General features: G+C 35.6%; 1 long non-coding RNA gene across 1 annotated transcript; it reads left to right on the top strand.

Moving 5' to 3' along the window:
* The first annotated feature begins 2243 nt into the window (after positions 1-2243).
* LOC118763227 lies at positions 2244-12359 on the top strand. Its single transcript, XR_004998977.1, has 3 exons — positions 2244-2377; positions 11679-11683; positions 12347-12359. It is a non-coding gene; the product is annotated as an uncharacterized LOC118763227 (long non-coding RNA).
* Positions 12360-22610: the final 10251 nt, after the last annotated feature.

Consider the following 22610-nt stretch of genomic DNA (forward strand, 5'->3'; position numbering starts at 1 on the left):
GCTCATATCTTTTGTAGTATTATTCAAAGGTTCCTATTTGAACTCTGTTATGGAGTTAGCGGGCATAGTCGGACGATAACACTCTTTTTTCTGAATTTCCTGACGACTTCAGTAATTGCAGCATTTGCTATTCTTTCAGGTGTCGTCGGTGGTCTTGTTAACTCAACTGTTGTTCTTTCAGTTGCTGGTGTGTTGTTGCTGTTTGTGTAACTCGAGCAAACCGGCCAACAAATTTTCCATAATTTTACATTTGTTTTCGTAAAATTCGCCCAACATAAACATTGTGCGTTTGTTAACGACTCATGAGTCGTTAATTCCTCGTGAGATTTTAAATTCTTCATCAAGTTTATTAACTCCTCTTCAAGTTTCTATTAACAACACGTGAATTGGTTTATCCTCGTTGCTACTGTTTTATCCTTAATAATGTTGGATTTTTATAAGGTCCACTTCGATATACAGTATATCTAGTAAAACCAGTAAAGACACAACTATCTCTAACCGCCTACTAGTAATCTCTTTACTTAGAGTGACCAGATTATTTCATTCGTCCCGGGGGAGTGGTATACCATTATTAAAAAAAGACATAACATTTCGTTTCAGAGAGTTACAGTGTATGGCTAAATACATGAAATAATCCACATCGTCACTAGGAATTAGACTTTGATATTTGTGCGTTGGGCATCTGAGCAAATACTCAATTTAGACTGATGTATTTTGAGTCTGACTCACACTTCTAAATATTAAAATAAAACGTGATAATGAATTTGACTAAAGAAAAAGTTATACATTCTCGTATGGGTTATAAACTTTAGAGGAACCGCCGATGTGACGTATTTTAAAAACGTGCTGACTACCTCGATATATTTCTCTGTCTGACTTAGATATTGTGCACAATCGTAGATACAGGGATCGTGACAATTCTTAATTCTAGTAGAATCAAGGTTGTATCAAGAAAGGCGTTCAAGAAAAATATTAATATCAAATTGATAAAGTAGTTTAAAAATACAATCTCCCACTTACAATACATCCATACATACACACAGAGGCGCGCGCACACATACATATACACACAAAACATATGTAATTTGTCGCAAATTTGTTAATAAATGTGCAGAAAATCTAAGATGTTTACACGGTACGCAGTAAATTGGTAGTTTCTTTTCACATGTATATGAAGCATTGAAAATTTATTAGCAGATAGTATTGGCATATACTATGTCACAGTTTATATTTACGTGAGTGTGCGCGCGCGTCTGTGTTTGTGTTACTATCGCTTTCCCTGAATACTTATATTTTTCTTATAGTGAGAAGAAATGAAGCAAGCGAATTCCGACATCCCTTGCGCAGAAGACCGAGCAAAGAGGATAAGGGAACTGCCTGGAAATTGTTATAGAGAAAATGGTTGAGGTAATATCCTGGATTTGCTTGTGATAAACATAAAGATGACGAAGAAAAAAAATGAAATCAACATTAATGATTTCGTTTCTTTTTAATTTTAATAAATCACCTTCTGCTTTATTTATTTTAATGAACGTAATTTAGCTTTTCACTTGTTTTATCACTCGATTGACATATTCTCTTTTTCTCTCTTCATCTTTGAAAACTGAACAATTATTAATAGAAAGATATGGTAAAATAAACAATTATGTTGGTTAAAGAATTTCCAATACGCTTAAGAACTGAGATCAAAGACATCATTTGTTATATTATTTAATTAAAGAAATAGCATTGTGGTGAAATGTATTCAGAAAAAGAAAAGAGATAAATATATGAGTAGCGTAAATTAATAGAACTGTTGGGAATAGGAATCTGTCTACACATAGTCACATACATGCACAGCCACGCACGCATATACGTAAACGCGCACACATACGTATGCAAGCGTATTTTATTGTATATATATGTGTATATATATATATATATATATATATATATATATATATATATATAGACAATTACTAAGACTTTCTGTCTCACACACATACATACACACCTATCTACTAAGCACGTCACTCCGAACGGCAAGTCGGGGCGGGGCGAGCAGACGACGGCGCGGACGCCGCCGCCGCCGCGTCCCCAAATGGCAATTCCGCCAGCGACGCTGCCGCTCGCCGCGCGAATGCGACGGGCGGACGGCGAATGCCGAGCTAAGGCGTGCGCCTTGAGGTTGAGACGCTTTTGGAAAACAACTCGGATCCGGCTACGGTTCCGGCTTAGAGGCGTTCCGCCGTTATCGCTCAGAGGCAGCCTGGCCCCACCGCTCTATCGAGCGAGCGTGCAAACCGTTGCTCCGATCCCGCGGTTCCTCTCGTACTGGACGGGATAGCCGTAGGCGAGTTGACGTTGCCGACGCCCGCCTAAGGTCGGCCGAGGAAGCGTCGGCGGCAACGGCCACGACGGACGACGCGCGAACGCGCCGCCGCCTCGGATGCACGCCGAGAACCCCGCGTACGCGTGATGCATCGGTAGGATAAAACTAACCTGTCTCACGATGGTCTAAACCCCGCTCACGTTCCCTGTGAACAATCCAACGCTTTGCGAATTCTGCTTCGCAATGATAGGAAGAGCCGACATCGAAGGATCAAAAAGCGACGTCGCTGCGAACGCTTGGCCGCCACAAGCCAGTTATCCCTGTGGTGACTTTTCTGTACACACACATAGACAGACACACGCCCGAACGCATACACACAAACATATACACGAAGGTGTGCATAAATCCATAAGAACACTGGTAAATTGTATGCAGGCAATACCCCTAACATTACTGCGTAATATGTGTTTGTACATCTATATAAATACCAAATTGCAAAGCCTTCCGAAGATTGTATAATATCCATATATATTTACTAATGTATATAATGGTAGCATACTAATGATCACTTAGGTGACGAAATACACTACACATAAACACGCATCTGACTTAAGATTTTCAAATCGCGCGCCCGCATACACATGTACGGGCACATGTATGTATACATACATATATACATGCACACACACACACACATGCACACACACACACACACACACATATGCATGTATACGTAGAAGGTAAGTGGAAATACGAATAAGGAAACCTGATGAAAATGCAGAAAGATATAAAACGAAATAAATTTATATTTCGCCCGTAAACCTGTATCTTCAGAAGAGAATAGTCAAAGTTTTATGTATTTACATAAAGAATGTTAATCCGGAGAGCTGGGTCTTTTAGTTAGCAGCAACGACATTCTTGCTTTTGATGTAGGATACACAAGAAATGCAGCGGTCACACGACGCTGGATGAACTGTTGCTCAGTTCCTCAAAGTACATGAGACCAACGGATATTCCATTTCCGTTGCTGACTCGATACTCGAATAGAAGCCGGATAGACGAGGCAAGAGGAATCTCTCTAGGACCTGCCTCTTGAAGATTCTCCGCTTGTATAAGATGATTACCTCAGCCATCCACAAGGCCAACAGCAGGGAAGGCCTAGACTTCATATAGGCCCATTCGGGGCCGTCCCTGCGAGATCATATATTAAAGGGCTGGTCAGTCGCAGAACATCTGCCTGCACATTGGCGAATGTCGTATTCGCAATACGACCACGTGGCTATGTGTATATTTGTTCTACCAGATACGGTGCTCCAAATGCTAAAGCTATTATATCGATATCATCGTACGACCACTCTAAGTCCGCCGAAAAGATCACTTGACTACTTACGCGTATTCCTTCCACAAACGCTTACATTCAAGATTTATTCATCGGCCGGGTGGCTTCTATTAATACGCCACAGTGATCACGACCAACACACAAACCTAAGCCAACATCACCATCATCTACCACCACCACGGCATGCCTGCTACCATTCTCTATCGCAAACTATCCCCGACACTTTCGACTCAACAGGCGGAAGGCCGCATTCACCGACCGCATCGCAGCCCCGTAGAACAAGCTACCACGAGATGTCATTTAACTGCCCTGGACTAAGCTCTAGCCAACTGTGGTGACTATATATAAAACTGTATATAACAATAAGTGAATAACTGTTTTTTTTTTATTTTACATGGCTTATGCACATTGTGCTCTTTTCCTGCCAATAAATTTGATTTGATTCTACAACCTGTTACTGCAACTAAATCCAACACCAGCAGTTGGAGAGTTTCTGATGCTGTTAACTCAAACACCGAGATGTCGGAAATAACATTCCATGTAAATACATATTCCTTTGACTGCATTATTCCGAAGCTATAATTTTATAATTTTAAAACGTCTGCATTGAAAGATGTTTCATTCAATTTTTTCCTCTGTACTACAATGCTTCAAGCGAAGTACAAGGTTCGACTACACACACACTCACCGACATACACACACATACACACAGACTCACACACAGACACACACAAACAAACACACACATATGTATGAATGTATGCATATATGTATGAATGAATACATAATCTTGCCTTACACACATTCTTTAAAGACGCTGAGTGTTTTCTGAATGAGATTTCGTATTGAACGGTCGTACGTCTGTTTCTCTTTCCATTTTCAATTTTAGGTTAGTCTATGTTTGTTGCTTTTATATTGAGCTTTGTATAGCAAACCTTATGCTAGGGTATTTGCGGTCAGTCTAGAAAATGTAACATAGTTCGGAAAATGGCACGAAGTTGAAATGAAATATACACTGATATTATTTTTAAGTGTTCACCTTTCACCACATCATTATTTTCATTTTATACATTTTTTACTATATGTCCGTGTTTTATGAGTTTACATTAAATGTAAATCATGCATTTATCTCAGATTTGCTTATGAGTTACAAATCCCTTAAATTCAAGCAAACCCTTAAAGTTTCTTTATCCTACATCTCTCTGCTTTACATTTCACTTTTAGTAAATCCGTATCTGTATATGATAAATTCCCTTTCTAAAATATGCCGCATCAGAATATTCATGTAATAACCATGCCGTCATATTTCTAAGCACAACGGACAAGGTATCACCTTATGTTACTTTTCAAAGAGGGCTATTTCTAGCAGGTCGAGCGAACGGGCACATTAAATTACACTCGTTATCACAAATGACTGCTGCCGAACGATTTGGAAAGAGTGCCCTAATGATATGATGCTTTGTAAATCAGAGACGTAGACACGAAGGAAGTTTGAAAATTTCTGTAAAGTAAGAATATTGCTCGCTTAGACAGCAGAATTTATGATGGAATCGATGATGTAAAATCTTACAGTAGTCAGGTATGAGCAATTTATGCTATTATATTTGATGTTGTACATTTAATGTGGAAAGCTAAGAAATATGAAAAAAACATTGCACCCTGACACATGAGAGGATACCATTATCTAAAAAATAAAATGCAGTCGCTGGAGATGTTGCAACTATTTGAAGGAGAATTGTGTCTTTAACTATTAGGTTGTAAAAAGTATGAGCAATAATTAGTTAAAATTACTAGGTGACTTATACGAAATACGCAAGCACTCATCTCATTATTATATGCGGCAGATATATCTAGTTACTGAATAAATATAGTCATCTACAATCGCTGTCTTTACTGACAGTTTTATTATTTCGGGGGTTTGAAAGTGCAGAGTCCGAATATGATAGGAAAGATTTATAATTCGTTCTTACTTGCAACGCACCTTTATATCACATGGTATGATTACTTTGAAACACACACATACATACACAATCATGCACACACACACACACACTAATACAAACACATACACACGAACAAAACAAACATCACACACATAGTGTAAATGACTGGATAACTATGCAAAATATATATATGAACACTTTCCAAAACATCATGTTTACTGATATAGAACACCAAATCATAGCTAAGAAAAAATGACGTGTATATATTTTTTTTTTCTGTTGCATATTGATAGCTTCTATGAATACAACTACTTTGTACAAACCGATAGATATTTTTCAGTATTTTTTGTTCTTCAGGCTTTCTGTTTCATTTTTTTTATGAAATGCTATCCAAAATATTTACTGCAAATATACTTCTCTTTATTACATTCTGTAACACTACTCCTTTCTGTATCTCCATAAAAGCATATATGAATATATAATTATATATATACATATGCATAGAAACGCGCAAATATACAATGACAGGTACATACACATATAAGAGTGTCTGTGAGTGTGTAAGAATGTATGTACATGAGAAATAATACAATAATAGCAGCTTTATACAATATATAATCTGAGTTTTATTGTTATAAGAAAATCATGGATTTCGTTTTTAGAGAGATGGCGAAAAATATTTTTAGGAACATATTTGTATATTTGTCAGAGAATAGCAGTAACACCGATGCTTAGTGAACATCTCTATATATCTTGAGAACCCTAAAAATGTATTGTTTCTTATTGATTCCTAAAGTATATATTTTGGAATTTTCATAATAATGCATTAAAAAGTTGTTTCTTTCGTGTTATGAAATATATAAAAACTTCCGTTACTATTTTCACAAGCGATTTTCAATATTGCGGTTTCATTAAATTCGAAAACGTGTTTTGATCGTTAATAATAACGGAGTTTAGTGCATAATTGATCGGGTATATATTGGATTACCTGCAAGGAAATAATTATTCACTTGACTTCAGAGAGGTAAATGACAATATGTAATTACTTCTAAATATTTACGAAAACAGTGTTTGTAATATTGTGGCATAGGTGCAGGTTATAATTAAAGATGATCAATATTTTCAAACGTTTACCCAAAATGTTTTAAATATCATATATACTGCAAAATGATCCACTACAAGTATCGATAATCCTTAGAATGAAATATTTGGGATTATTATAGGATCTGCTTGTGTAATATCGAGTTTGAATTTTACTCAATTTAATCTAAAGATTTTAAGTTACAGGAATGAATTCAAATAAAAAACAAACCAAAACTAAAAGCAAGGGTTGTGCAATATTTGCATATTTTTTATATGTTATGAGCTAAAGAATACATTGTGAATTTTCTTTAAATATATTAATTTAAATTAATTCATCTGTAGGTGTATCGGTATAGCATTCAAAATGATTAGATTCCCAAGGATATCAATACCTGGATTCATCATTATTCATTGGGACAATATCTGTTGAGAGCACAAGAACATGTCAGTGTCATATAAACATAGAATACTGTTGCTAGTATTTTGATAATAAATGCAATGATTCTGTAAATATAAACATATACGTTTTAAAACTTATGGACAAAACCCCTTTTTTAAGACGGGAAATAAAAACCTGTGTAGAGGGCTGCGACAAAATCAGAACTGTACACTACTTGAAATATTTTAGCAGCATATAGCATATTTCAATATATTCACTCTAGAAACGTGAAAAAGACAATATAACCGATACTCTCTGATGCACGTATATATATATATATATATATATATATATATATATATATATATATATACACATATATATACATAGGAATGACTTAATCATCACTAATTTTGACTGAAGATGCTGAATAGCACTTATATGGCGGGAAATAAGGGCTGGAACACTTAAAGCGGCATGGAAATAACTACCGTATGAGCAGAGCTAGGAGCACTGGACCAATTCGCCTGTTAGTTACAGATACCTCATCAGGATCTACTTCATTTCTCGGTTGGTTTAGTTGAATATATCTGTCCATATATCTTTTTACCATATACATGTATTGCTGATTTAGAGAAATGCTAATGTGTATAATAAAAATTAACATAAGGAACTAGATTAAGTATAAAACTGTAAAGGAAAAAATAATTCTCACAAATTGTGACTGAGAGTGCTGAATAGCACCTATATTTCAGCGAATGAGAATTAAATTCATTAAGACTGCATTAAGTGAACTATATATATAGACTGATAGCCACCTAAATACCCACTATATATATATATATATATATATATATATATATATATATATATATTATATATATATATATATATATATATATATATATATATATATATATATATATATAGTGGGTATTTAGGTGGCTATATATATATATATATGCATTATGCATGTATGTTTATATGTAAGTGTGCGAATGTCCGTTGGCGTGTTTGGTGTATGTAGATATTGAGACATATGTGAGTAGTAAAAAATGAAAATAAAGGCATGTGACTCTCTGTAGATTTTCGGGATGATTATTGCATTTGGTTATGAAATAATATATATATATATATATATGTGTGTGTGTGTGTGTGTGTGTGTGTGTGTGTGTGTGTGTGTGTGTGTGTGTTTGTGTGTGTGTCTGTGCGTGTGTGTGTGTGTATACGTTTGTGTGTCTGTGTTGTCCCCCCAACATAGCTTGACAACCGATGCTGTTATGTTACGTCCCCGTAACTTAGCGGTTCGGCAAAAGTGAAAGATAGAATAAGTACTAGGCTTACAAAGAATAATTCCTGGGGTTTATTTGCTCGACTAAAGGTGGTGCTTCAGCATGGGTACAGTCAAATTACTGAAGCAAGTAAAAGAATATAAGTGTAAAGAGTAATGACATGTGTGAGACTTTGTAATACAGAGTCCTATAACACTTAATGCTATCTTATTAGCTTTCATTTTACACAGATTTTTACACGACTACATTTTAGAAGTTCTATAACTGACGTGTTTAAGGTTCCTAAATATTTGATGCAGTCATTAAATATTAAAAAATGTAATGTTTCTATTTATCAATGGGGCGCGGGAGGGGTTAAGGAATTTATATAAATATAAAGCATTAAATGCCCTTCATTAAGAGGTTATTCCGAGATTACTTTGAACTTGCCGTCAAATTATTTTACCCATCTATACGCGCATTTTCAATTTGTGTAAGATGTTGTAACTAGACATTAATTATAAGTAGATTTTAATAATGTTAATAATTTCTTCATGTTTATATATATATATATATATATATATATATATATATACGGAGATGTACTTGCGTAACAAGTGACCTGATGTGAGATCGTGTGCTGAAACGAAAACAATTGCAGCGTGGAAGGTGTTTATAAGCCATTTTAGAAACACATAAACCGTTAGATTCACTTGAACATTTAAATTTAATTTGTCAAAATAATTTCGTCGCTTTGAGACCGCGACCTGTTCACTGACATATTCTGTGCTGCATCTGTGATGCTTCCCAGTTAGGAATTTTCCTGCACTAATCTCTAATAATCTCTTTGGTTATTCTGAAATCCTCCTGCTGATACTCTCCACTCACCACTTTGAGTGCCTTTAACCATTCTGCTTCAGATTCGTGTTGCTTCTTGTGAGACCATATGTTTGACCAGAATATTTTGCTTTCTTCTGCATGTGAACGGTGTCAAATGTGTCATGATGCATTACATCAATTTGAGTTAAAGAAACAGAATAATAAATGAGTTATATCCTAGTATCATCAGGTACCAGGCACATTATCCTTAAATCAAAATCATCATTGTCTCCATTCAAACTTCATTGCAAAATCCATAACTAGACTCAAATTACATACATGCACCCATCTCAAATAGATGTAGTTTCTGTCATTTTTAATTTTTGATGTTAATCCTTTTCTTCAAATTCGCATACGTCGAAACAGACAATAATGCGCATCACCATTACTACTACTACCACTACTACTACTACTACTACTACTACTACTACACTACTACTACTACTACTACTACTACTACTGCTGCTGCTGCTGCTGCTGCTGCTGCTGCTGGTGCTGCTGCTGGTGCTACTACTACTACTACTACTACTACTACTACTACTACTACTACTACTAGTTTTAATTGTGTAGCTCGTTCGTTTGAAATGACGTGTTTTTGTTGCACAGAGAATTGTTATAAATGTCTCAATATTGTAATCGACATATTTAATTATAAGTGATGGGAACGAGGACAGCATCGCGTAAGCAATTTGTTGACGTTCTTTTCTGAGTCTAGTCTACATTGGTAAAAGAAATACTAAATACCCACAAGACATTCAATATTTTTAACTAATAAAATGATATCCAGTAAAAGAACGTTAGATTCTCCACGAACGTAATTGAAATGTCTTTCAAACTCTTCATCGTAAGTATTCAGTTTTTAAGAGAAAATACTTCCATAATTGTTGGCGGAGTTGCTCTTTTCCTTTGCCACTCTTCCAATTATGTCTTATGTAAAAACTATTCTTATTTTCTTCATTTCTTTCGCTTCCTTCCATTTCTTCCTTTAGCTTTATATCATTTTTACATACTCTCTTAATTTCTATTATTTTTTGCTTTGTATGTGCTACTTTACGTATTAGTATTTATGGATTCGCGTTCATTTTGTGAGCCAATAAAAACGTAGATCCGTGTCTAAAATCGTTTATGATAGACAATTTAATTAAAATAAACTGGAGCTGCAACTTCAGGTATTTCTTTTGTCAAAGGCAAATACTGATTCATAAACTTTTACGTTATACTGATTTCCTTCATATTGTAATATTATGTATCGCACTTTTAGAAACACTACGTTATCTATAAGAAGATAAACCTGAGCATGGTCATAAAAAGTGGTAATGGTAGCTACAAAACCTACATCCAACAAAACCCTGTATTTGTCAGAAAGATGTTAATCTATGATTTCGATCATGATACACTATTTGCAGACAAAATCTAAGGAAATGGCATCCCTTATTCGTTCGTTCTATCTTTGTCCGAAAGACAAAAACATCGAACAACTTTTCGTATGTATTGTTGGTAATCATTCGCAGTACAATGACATTTACTTCAGTTATGCTACATTCATTAAAAAATCATTGTTGTTGATTTCTATAATTGCCAGATAAAATCAATGCGTTCATTGCAGGGATGCAAGTAAACACCCTCGATTCAAAGCCAACATCCTCACAAAAATTTGTAGTGTATCATTTGTTGCCGAGCCTGCTTATTCGTAGAAAATCAAGGCTCCTTCACAGTTGAAATAATCTCACGATAAAGGTTGTCAAAAACGCTGAATATATATTGCAACATTGTACTCTATGATAATAATGGTTATAGAAATATGAGTCACTTCGTCTATCTCCCTCCCTCTCTCTCTTTAACTCTCTCTCAGTCCATCTATCTATCTATGTATTTATCTAACCGCCTATCTATTTATCTATCTATATATATCTATCTATCTATCTATCTATCTATCTATCTATCTATCTATCTATCTATCTATCTATCTATCTATCTATCTATGTATCTGTCTCTCTATTATGCATGTATGTATGTATCTATCTATCTATCTCTTTATCTATCAATCTATCTATCTATCTATCTCTATATCTATCAGAGTGAGTATAAAGTAAGCAACGTGTCGCACCATGAAGAAATTTTACCGCATTTTTGCAGTTTGTAATCTTTTTAAACATGATTTTGCAATTTTCTGATGATACAGATCTAGACTTGCAGAAACGCATCAATAAATTAACGTTGGTATCTTTTTCACCGCTTTTAAAATCATATGAAATGGAACTGTCGCAGAGCAATATTCGAAAAATTTTGCGATTCATCAAGAAAGGACGTAAGATAGCTGAAACTGCTTGCAATATAATCGAAACATTTTGTGAGGAAACGACCAATGAGTGGTCAGCTAGAAAATGGTTTAAACGATTTCGCATTAAAGACATGAGCCCTGAAGATCATGAGCGTAGTGGACCTCCATCTATCATCCATGACGACCAAATAGAGACCGTCATTTGCAAATTTCCAATCTTCAAAAACTTATTATTTTGTTATATTTTTTGGATACATAATTGTATATATATATAGACTTATACACACACACATATATATATATATAGACATATACACATATATATGAGTTGTTCTATAAAGTAATCTAACAATGAAAGTATATCAAAGAAATTAGAATATTTTCCCATTATTACAGTACACACACACATATATATAACATAACTCTTACATTAAAAAAAATGTTTTCTTTGAATATGTCTATCTGTATGATTACTTATTGATTAAAATCATCCTGAATTTATGTTCATTAGTTGATAAAAGAAAAAATTATAATATAGCTCATAATTATGTAAAGAATGCTGTGGAATCAATGGATAAGTTTCAATTTATAAATAATGATACTTTTTTCTCCTGTATAGCTTCTATATGACCTCCGCGAAATCATCATAGTCTAAAGTGCACTTACATTTCAAATTATTCGCGTCTACAAAAACAAATCATTCTGATACTCTATTTCTAGTTAATTATTTGTTGAATGTCGAAACCTCTTCCATAAATATGTTTACGATGCTCAGCTAATTATATGTAGTCATATCAAAGTACATAGTGAAGGCAACGTTAACTTTGTTTGGACGAAAATAATGCATACATATATTCAAGTGGAGCAGCACTACTACTTCAGTTCTTGCTGTACACACGCATACACACACACATACATGTATATATGACTCCTTCACCTGCACCTCCAGCAATATCATCTATTGCATCTCCTGCTCTCTCTACCATTCCCTGTACATCGGACAAAGGGGACGCCACTTGGCTGACCGGTTCGCAGAACACCTCCGAGACATCCGCCTCGGCAATGACACCCTGGTCTCACGCCATTTCCGCTCCTCCGGTCACTCCTTGCAACACCTGTCTGTGTTCGGATTGTCCTTGCACAGAGGCCATCCGCACTCCCGTTTGTGCCGTGAACAGGGATTAATCTTCTCTCTTCGCTCTTTTACGCCATTTGGGTTCAACTCTCCTCCCCTCTTCATCTAACCTCCTCCCCGACTCCTACTTCTCTTCATTCTTACATCTCTTCACCCCTACTCTGTTTGCCTCTTCTCTCTTATTCTCTTTCTCTCTTCTCACTTTCTCTCTGCTCCCTCACTCTCCTTCTCTCCAATCTCTCCCCCTCCCTCCTACTTCCTCCCACCCAACTCTCCTCTCTTGCCCCGATTCCTAATTCTCTTCACTCCTACTTCTCTTCACCCCCTACTATCATTATCTCCTCTCTCTTACTATCTTTCTCTCTTCTCTCTTTCTCTCTGCTCCCTCACTCTCCTTCTCTCCAATCTCTCCCCCTCCCTCCTACTTCCTCCCACCCAACTCTCCTCTCTTGCCCCGATTCCTAATTCTCTTCACTCCTACTTCTCTTCACCCCCTACTATCATTATCTCCTCTCTCTTACTCTCTTTCTCTCTTCTCTCTTACTCTCTAAATCTTTCACCCTCTCTTTCTCTCTTCCCATACATACACATACATGCACCTACACATACATACACGCACAGTCCAGACCACTAGCCCTCTTTCACACGCACATACATACTCTCTTATACACACACGCACCGTCGTGTTGGAGGTCATCTTTACTTTGTTATCTCCCCTACTTTCCCTCTCGTGTGTGATCCTTCTGTCCGACTCAGTCCCCATGATAGATCGCTAGCGACTACACACATTTTTGTCTCTCCTTGTTTTTTCTGTGTCCCTTTCTGTAGAAGAGCGTAGGCTCGAAACGTAAAATATTTTTTCTATTCCTGAGCGTTATACTAATACATATGTTTGTTTTGTACAACAGTACACCACTTGTCTTCGTCTTTTTTCGTAAACTCTCCCTATATATATATACGTATGCAAGAGGGTTCCGAAAAGAAACCGAAATATTGCAATATTATTTTATTCACTTACATTTCAATGTTTAGATTTTCTCACCTTCAAACTACTCTCCCTTTCAAGCATTTTCAAGCGTTTTCCACTGTTCGGAACGATACTCGCCGGAATTAAAAAAAGTCAGAGAGAGCAAGATCGGATGAATGGGGAGGGTGCGTAGGCGGGGGTCATCCCATTTTGGTCGAAAACTGTCTCACGTTCGAGGTGGTGCGCGCAGGCGCATTGTCACTCTCCACTTTGGCAAAAGTCATGCTGTTTTCGTCCCACCGTGTCTCGTAAACGCTTCAGAACTTCCAAGTAAAATATCTGGTTAATAGTTAAACCAGGAAAAACAAAGTCTGTGTGGACAATACCTTCCGCATCAATAAAGCAAATGAGCATCGTCTTGACATCGGACTTCACTTGAATCACCTTTTTGAGGCGTGGTGACATTGAATGCCTCCGCTGACTTGATTGCTGCTACCTTTCCGGGTTGTAGCCGTAGCAGTAACTTTCGTTCCCGGTGATGACGTTCGAAAAAAGGTCCGGATAAACTTCTAGCCGCTCTTCTTTCAGTTCACGACACGTGACTGCATTTGATATTCCCTAAGCAAGGAAATTTAGTTGCAATCCTTTTATTCGCGAATCCTCTCTAAAAAAATTCATTGCCAAGAGCTTCGGGACACACCAGTCATATCAACAAGTTCGTCAACTGTTCGACGACTGTCCTCTAATATCAGTTCACTAATTTTCATGATGGTTGCATTCTTCAAGAGGTCGACATTCAGGCTGAACGAGGTTGGTTTTCAAGCAACAAGGGACCATTCCTAAAGCGTGAAAACCAATCGCAAAAATTGTGTTTTGCTCATGGCAAGGTCTTTGTGAGCTGTTTGAAGGAACCTGAGATCTGTTTCGGCCGCCGTTTTCCCCAGCAGAAAGCAGAATTTCACGGAAGCCCGCTGTACCTTCGTTTGAGCCACGGCAAAAATCGACAAACGGGATAATCTGTGCAAAACAAAGATGCATCATGTGACAATACACCAACACTATAGATAGATAGATTGATTGGTAGATGGGTAGTTAGATATATATCGGTATGTATATATAGTACTCATAGTCATTTTAGTGACGTGTTTACATGTGCTGATATATATACAGAATTTCACGGAAGCCCGCTGTTCCTTCGTTTGAGCCATGGAAAAAATCAAAAAGAGGAGAATCTGTGCAAAACAAAGATGCAGTACAACAACACTATAGATAGATAGGTAGATAGATAGATTGATAGATGGGTAGTTAGATATATATCGATATGTATAAATGGGCGGCTGGATGTTTATCCGGACCTTTCTTCGAACTTTATCACCGGGGACGAAAGCTACTGCTACGGCTACAACCCGGAAAGGTAGCAGCAATCAAGTCAGCGGAGGCATTCAATGTCACCACTCCTCAAAAAGGTGCTTCAAGTGACGTCCGATGTCAAGACGATGCTCATTTGCTTTATTGATGCGAAAGGTATTGTCCACACACACACTTTATTCTTCCTGGTCTAACTATTAACCAGACATTTTCCTTGGAGGTTCTAAAGCGTTTACGAGACGCGGTCGGATGAAAACAGCATGCCTTGTGGCAAAGTGGAGAGTGGTTGTTTCCTTATGAAAAGAATTATATAATATATATATATTACTAGGTTAATATATATATATATGTATAAGGATGAAAGGGAACACACGAGTTGTTATATATGAAAAAATAAGTCAAAATAGAAAATGCTAAAATAATTTTTAAAGAACATTTCAGTACCGGTTTCAGTCATTTTGAGACCTTTTCAACTGTAACGATTAAATAATCAAATTTAGAAAAATTAATAGAAATGTTTTTTTAAAGGAATATTTGTATAGTGTTCAAATACAAGTGGCATTTTCCTTGTTTTTGCTTTGCTCAGTCTCTCACGTTCACACTTGTGGGTTCGAGGTCGTTGTGAATTCTTGGTAGGGAAGAAGAAGAAGGATGATGAGGAGTAGGAGGGGGGAATTTTTGGGAGTGCGTTGATTGTTGTATTTTGAATGGTCAGTGGCAGCTAGCAGTTCATGAGAATATTTCTATTGAAAGGTTTGTTTATAGAATTTGCGTAGGTGTTATACTAAAAAGCATTAGTGATAAAGTTAGGAAGTAGAAGGGGGAGAAGAAGAGGAAGGAGAAGAAGAAGATGAAGTAGAAGAAGATAAAGAAGAAAAAGAAGATGATGAAGAAGAAGATAAAGAAGAAGAAAAGAAGAAGAAGAGGAAGTAGATGATGATGATGATGATTAAGACGGGGAAGAAAAAGAAGAAGAAGAAGAAGAAGAAGAAGAAGAAGAAGAAGAAGAAGAAGAAGAAGAAGAAGAAGAGGAAGTAGATGATGATGATGATGATTAAGACGGGGAAGAAAAAGAAGAAGAAAGAGGAGGGAGAATATGAATGTGTGGAAGTAGTGCGGTGTTGTATGACTTAAAGTTGGCACGTTTTGGGTTATACCTGCGATTGGGGCTGATTTGTAATGGATTCTTAGGAATGTAATATTTGCGTGTGGATTTGTGTTATTCTAAAGCCGAGATGTATATTTCGTTTGGCGTAGACCCGTTCAGAAGGGGCTTATATTTTGTAATAAAGAGAGTTTGTTTACTTATTCGTTGGTTCGTGGTTGTATCGTCCCTGAATTGGTAGAGGGGGAAAATCCTGAAGTGTGGTGTTTTGTTGTTGGCGCAAGTATCTATGTGTTGGCTGAATGTTATTTTTCTGTTTTGGGGAATTTTTATCTGGGATCTGTGCAGGGCCATTCTTTTACGCAAACTATTTTTTGTTTGGCCTATGTACTGCTCTTGACACCCACAGCAGGTTAGTGTGTATATCAGGTTCTCCGAAGCACATGTGAAGTTGCTTTTCACTGTAAACCGTTGTCCCTGTTTGAAGGAGAACTCTGATCCCTCAATTAGATAATCGCATATCCCGCAATTGGGTCTTCCACATTTTTTTACTGTCGGCTTCTGTGTTGAAGAATGTATTCGGGCTGGTGTTAGGAGACTTTTCATAGATTTAGGCTGTCTCTTGCTTTTTATGATCGTGTGTGTTTGGAGGATTGTGTTCATTATGTGGTCTTTTTTTAGCAGGGGTATGTTTTGGAGGATGGTATCGAAGGCTTCATTGTTGAGAGGGTTGTGTGTGGAGATGTATGGTAAGGGTTTTGGTCGTAAATGTTTCTTTGATTTGGGATGTCTGAGTTCCTGGATGTTGAGTTGGAGGGCACATTGAATGCATATGTCAATAAGTGAAGGTGGGTAGTTCCTGGTAATGAGGGTATCTTTTAGTTCTTGTAGTCGTGTGTCACTGGTGTTTGCATTGGAGACTATAGTACATATCCTTTTTGCTAGATTGAAGGGGATATTCATTCTGGTGTGTCTGGGGTGGCATGAATTGAATGGAAGATATTGCTTAGAATCTGTAGGCTTGTAGTATATATCTGTTTCTATTACATTATTAGATTTCTTAATAAGGATATCGAGGAAAGGTAGTTGTTGCTGGCTATATTCCATCGTGAATTGGATGTTTACGTCCAGTCCATTTAAAATTGCTTGGAATTATTTGAGTTTCTCTATATATTCATGCCAAAGAATGAAACAGTCATCTAGGTATATCTTCCGGTTGTTTTCTATGTAGAGGGAGAAAGGGCTGCCATAGCTTTCTAGAACCTTACAGACTGATTTCTAGATATTCCATGACTAGGTTGGCAAAGGAGGGGGCCATTCGTGAACCCATCGCAGTCCCCGATTTTTGTCGGTAGAAGTTGTCTTTGAAGGCGAAGAAGTTATTTTCCAGGATGGATTTAACCCATTCTATCACGAATTCTTTTTTGATGCGATGTGGGAGTTCGTTGGCGTGATTCTCAAGCCAGAATTGAATTGCCTCTATTCCTAGGTTGTGGGGGATATTGGAGTAGAGGTTGACTACATCGAAGGATACTAGTAGGGTGTTTTTGTTTATAGTATTAGGTAGGTGATTGAGCATATCCAAGTCGTCCTTTATATAGCTTTTGACATGTTTAACAGGTTGCCTAAAAAGTTACTGAGGCGGTGGGTTTCGCATGCGGGACCTGCTATTATGGGTCTCAATTTGAGTTCATTAGGATTAGGGACTTTAATTATTTTGACTGTGGCTATCTTGCATGCGTTACTTATTTTCTCACTTTTGTGTATTTTAGGAATACCGTAGAATTGGCTGGTTTTACTTGTGAAATTGGTCATATAGTCATATTCTTTGTCGGTGAGCCCTTCTTTGTAGGGGTTTAACATGGATTTTAGTTCCCTCATTTTTTTTTGTTGACTGTAGTTTTGTGCCTTTTCATAATATGTTTGGTCTTCCAACATAGATAGTATTAAAGTTATGTAAAATGTCGTGTCCATTAAGACAACTGCACTGCTTTTATGATTGTTATTGTTTTGTCTTGTTTTAATTTGTTCAACTCAGCCCATTCCTTTTTGCTAAAGTTTGGTTTGTGTTTATGTTTGTGCATATGTTGATATGGGTAATTCGATATGTGGTCACAGAAATGATCGAGTGTTATATTCTTACCTTTTGAGGGGGTGTAGTTACTCCTATTTCTAACCAACGATTCGTCCTCGTTGTATTTGTGTAGCTCCTCAGTAACTTTAATACTATCTATGTTGGAAGACACAACATATTATGAAAAGGCACAAAACTACAGTCAACAAAAATAATGAGGGAACTAAAATCCATGTTAAAACCCTACAAAGAAGGACTCAACGACATATACGTTCATATACGTTCATATACGTTCGATGAGCAATAGAAGCCATTTATATTCTTCTAAATGCAAATACGTTCATACCTTCCTTGAATTGGTACTTGATCCATATATCTCAACGAGTGAAGTTTCCATAAAAGAAACATGTTCTCTACCATATGCAAAAACAACTCTTCATTTTTAGGCTGATTTCCATTTATTTACACATTTTATTAAAAATTCTAGTTGCGGGTGGAGTAATCTTTTTGTCTAATTCAAATACATTGCTAAATTCTCGTTAGAAGTCCATCTGTATAAACCCATGTAATTTCTACGCAACTAGTTCTCTACATTTCTTATTTGTCTTCCTCTAAAGTGTACGACACATTCTACTCTTTTTCCGCTACACATGAATCACGTTCTGCAAGAACAGTTAGGCAGATGTTCATCATATATATACATTACAATCAATGCAGCAGAAAAGAAAAAACACGTCCTGGTTTAATGAACATAATTGAAAATCGAACTAGCTTCTTTTGATTATAACTCAGCCATATCAAATTAAGCCAGACATATCACCCTAAGATATTATCGTAAATATAATTTCAAATTTTTGGTCAAATATTCTTTCATTCCAATATTGACTGCTCTGTTTTTATTTCGAGAACATCCATAAAATGTGTATTAACTGAAAAAAGAAGAAAATACTACGAAATGAATATCCACTAGATGCAAAACAAATCATGCTTAAACGATGCAAACCACGATTTTACTCAAAATAATAACATAGATCCAAGTATTTCAGAAATATCACCCCTAGTTTCACGTATATTATAGCAGTAGCAGTGAAACAGCGTGAAGGCAACTTTTGCAAGAGATAAACGATGATTTAAAATAACATAAAATAATACAGCTGATATGTATGCATATATGTATGTATGTATGTATGGATGGATGTATGCATGCATGCATTAGCCATCGACGCAAATGCCGTTTCAGTCTTAAAATATCATTGGCATTTTGAATTTTCGTATCATTCACAAAATACACATACACACACACAGTTGCACTCACACACACACGCACACACACACACACACACACACACACACACACACACACACACACATATATATATATATATATATATGTATATATATATATATATATATATATGTATATATATATATATATGCATAAATACATACACACATACATAAATACAAATATGTATATATATCCTATTATGCCGTGCAATAATAGCCTATATGTACATGAAAGAAATCTTTGTGACTGTTTTACGGATTTCTTTGCAAAGTTAATCTATTAAACAAAACATGCAACAAATGATATAATATTAATTTGATACTTTATGTACATTCAATTGACTTAATGTAGTATGTATTTAATTAAATTCACAGCTTTATATGTGCATTAGTTCATTAACCTATAAGTACATCTATATATTAGGAAAATAAATACTATAATATATACATCAAACCAATTTCATAGTACATTAAAACGATATTATATATAATCAAATTAATAGAAATTTTTAAAAATAGTCATTGAATTAAATGTATATCTTCACAAACATCTCAGTGATCTAGAAATGGAAGATTTAGTAAAACTGACTTTCAGTAAAACATAATAATTGCCTGACAGTAATCTTTTTCATTATGTTCCCTTGGTCTCTGTACATCTCTCATACGTATTCCAAAGGCTAGCCGCTGACTGTCCTCTGTACTCCAGAAAAGATACCACACCTGCCATTTCCCTAATATCCTCATCACAGATGTTATGTCCTCAGTCTGTCCAGCACACATTACAATGCATTATGGGCTGAATATAAACAGTTCAGAACAACGTACGTTGCTCACTTAGGTTACTGAAAGACACATGGACATTGCATTAAGTTATTAATTGCATTTTCTTCTAACGAGTGAAAATGTCCCCCGTTTCGGAAATGTATTGCCTAAATAGTGCTGCAAGCATCAAATATTCCAACAGGTGTCTACATTTTGTAATGTAAAAGAAGTTGCAGTTACAGTAGAGTTAGCCTACTCTGAAAGATATGTCTAAGGTCGATGGAGAGTCCCTTCATATCCAGTTATTGGATGGACGGTGACACTACTTAGTTAACTTTTGACAAGGGATTATCTTTAATTTGCAGGATTTCAAACAAGAAGCTACCGTCTTTTGTAAACAGGCTTATTAGTATGTCTGTTTAGGAACCGAGAACCGATCATGTGACAGGTTGTTTTATGTTACTGAGTTCCTGATCCTTTTCCTCAGACATTCAGCAAAATCTCCAATGAAAGTAAATTTGTTTCAATATGAACATTTCCAAATTGAAGACAAATTCTAACGTTACTCTACCAAAACTATAGTAGTTGAAACCTAGTCTATGTCACATTTCTTGTAATAAATAACTGAAAAGGCAATAATGCAATAAAATTACTTTAAAAGAGTTGTAATGGCACGTCTAAACAATGTTTTATCACTCAGAACTGTTCAATGCTGAGCCACAATCAAAGTTAATACTGCTTATGAAAAGAAGAAATTATAATGGTATTGTGTTGGGTATGGCTACCATTTTGAAAGCTGATTCATTACAATTCCAGTACATGAATATCCACGTTCTTATTCCCAGTTAACATTATTGGTGGCTTTAGTTAAACACATGGCGAATGATCGCTACCTAATGTAAGAATGGTTTTGTCGTAATAACAGCTGAATTAAGAGTGCAATATTTTCCAACTCAATACCTCATCCATCTTGCACATTTATTATAATATCCCATGGTACAAATTCTTTGCGTATCATCTTCATCAAATTCTTCATTTAGAAACTAGTGTTTTATTATAACTATATTTTTACATTGTAATTTAGGGAACGAATCTTACCTGGGATATTCTTTGTTATAATATGCTGCCAATTCCTTTTCATATTGCTGCTTGGGCCCTGTATTGCCATATGCGTATCCATGTATACTTAGTTAAGTCGGTCTTTGAATAGCAGTCAAACATTCCAATTAGGAAGATCAAATAACATTTAAGAAATGTTTTTCCACTCCATTTTCCAACACGCTTAAATAACAGAAAACATCAGCTTGTAAGTTTGCGTACAAATAAGACTTTCATTTTTCACACTATTTCAATAACGTGCGTTACTTTGATATACTCAAGCAAAAACAGTATATCCCCTTATTTCAATAGGTCCAATATACGATGCGATAAACTATTATGGGATAACTTATACAAATTTAATTGCAACATATCTCTAGTATGTATCCATACATCCTTCTATCTATCTATCTATCTGCCTGCCTGTCTGTTTCTGTCTCCCTCTCTCTTTATACATACATACATACATACATACATACATACATACATATATATATATATATATATATATATATATATACATATATGTAAATATATATATATATGTATGGTACTTTTTCGGTAATATGTAGAATAACGAAAGTATTAATGAGTGTAAAGATTTATTACGGAAATAGTTCCACTTACATGCCATGTATTAGATGGACAATTGGTACAGCCAGTAATTAGTCTGGCATATAAATGAAATTTGTGTGTACGAACTTATATGCCTGATTCTGACACACAGTACTATTGTGTAGACCCTCAGAAGCATAATATAACAGAACTAAATTACAGCTTAAATTTTATGTCGAATTCCACTGGAGATTAAGATATATTTTTCACTATTGACATTTCATATTTAAGAAACTGCTTCGAACTAAACAAATTCTCGATTCTTATGGCTTTTCAAATTATAAATATTAGATTCCTCATAATCAGATTCATGCTTTTTTATTGTGGTCGACACACAGTTCATCCATTTATAACCACAATTTAACTGCATTATTCCAATCATGTCTCAGCTTTATCAACAACTATACCACTATATCACTGACCCTGCAATTATATTCAATGGTGGATACTTCATTGGTGTTGGCTATCTAAAATGTACAACTGTTGAGTTGTCATTGCAATCTTCACTGAGATGAGTCAATATAATCACTATCGTGTTCAATCATTTTATCAGACAGAAGTGTTTCATTGCAACCAATTAGTTACATATTTCATTCTTTATAACTTTTTCATAAACATTTAAAATATTTTTGAGCTATTTATATATATTTTGATATTACATATATGTCAATATTCAAAAGTGATGTTTCTAATCTTCCCACTACACTATATAT

Source organism: Octopus sinensis, linkage group LG4 (assembly GCF_006345805.1).
Source record: "Octopus sinensis linkage group LG4, ASM634580v1, whole genome shotgun sequence".
NCBI lineage: Eukaryota > Metazoa > Mollusca > Cephalopoda > Octopoda > Octopodidae > Octopus > Octopus sinensis.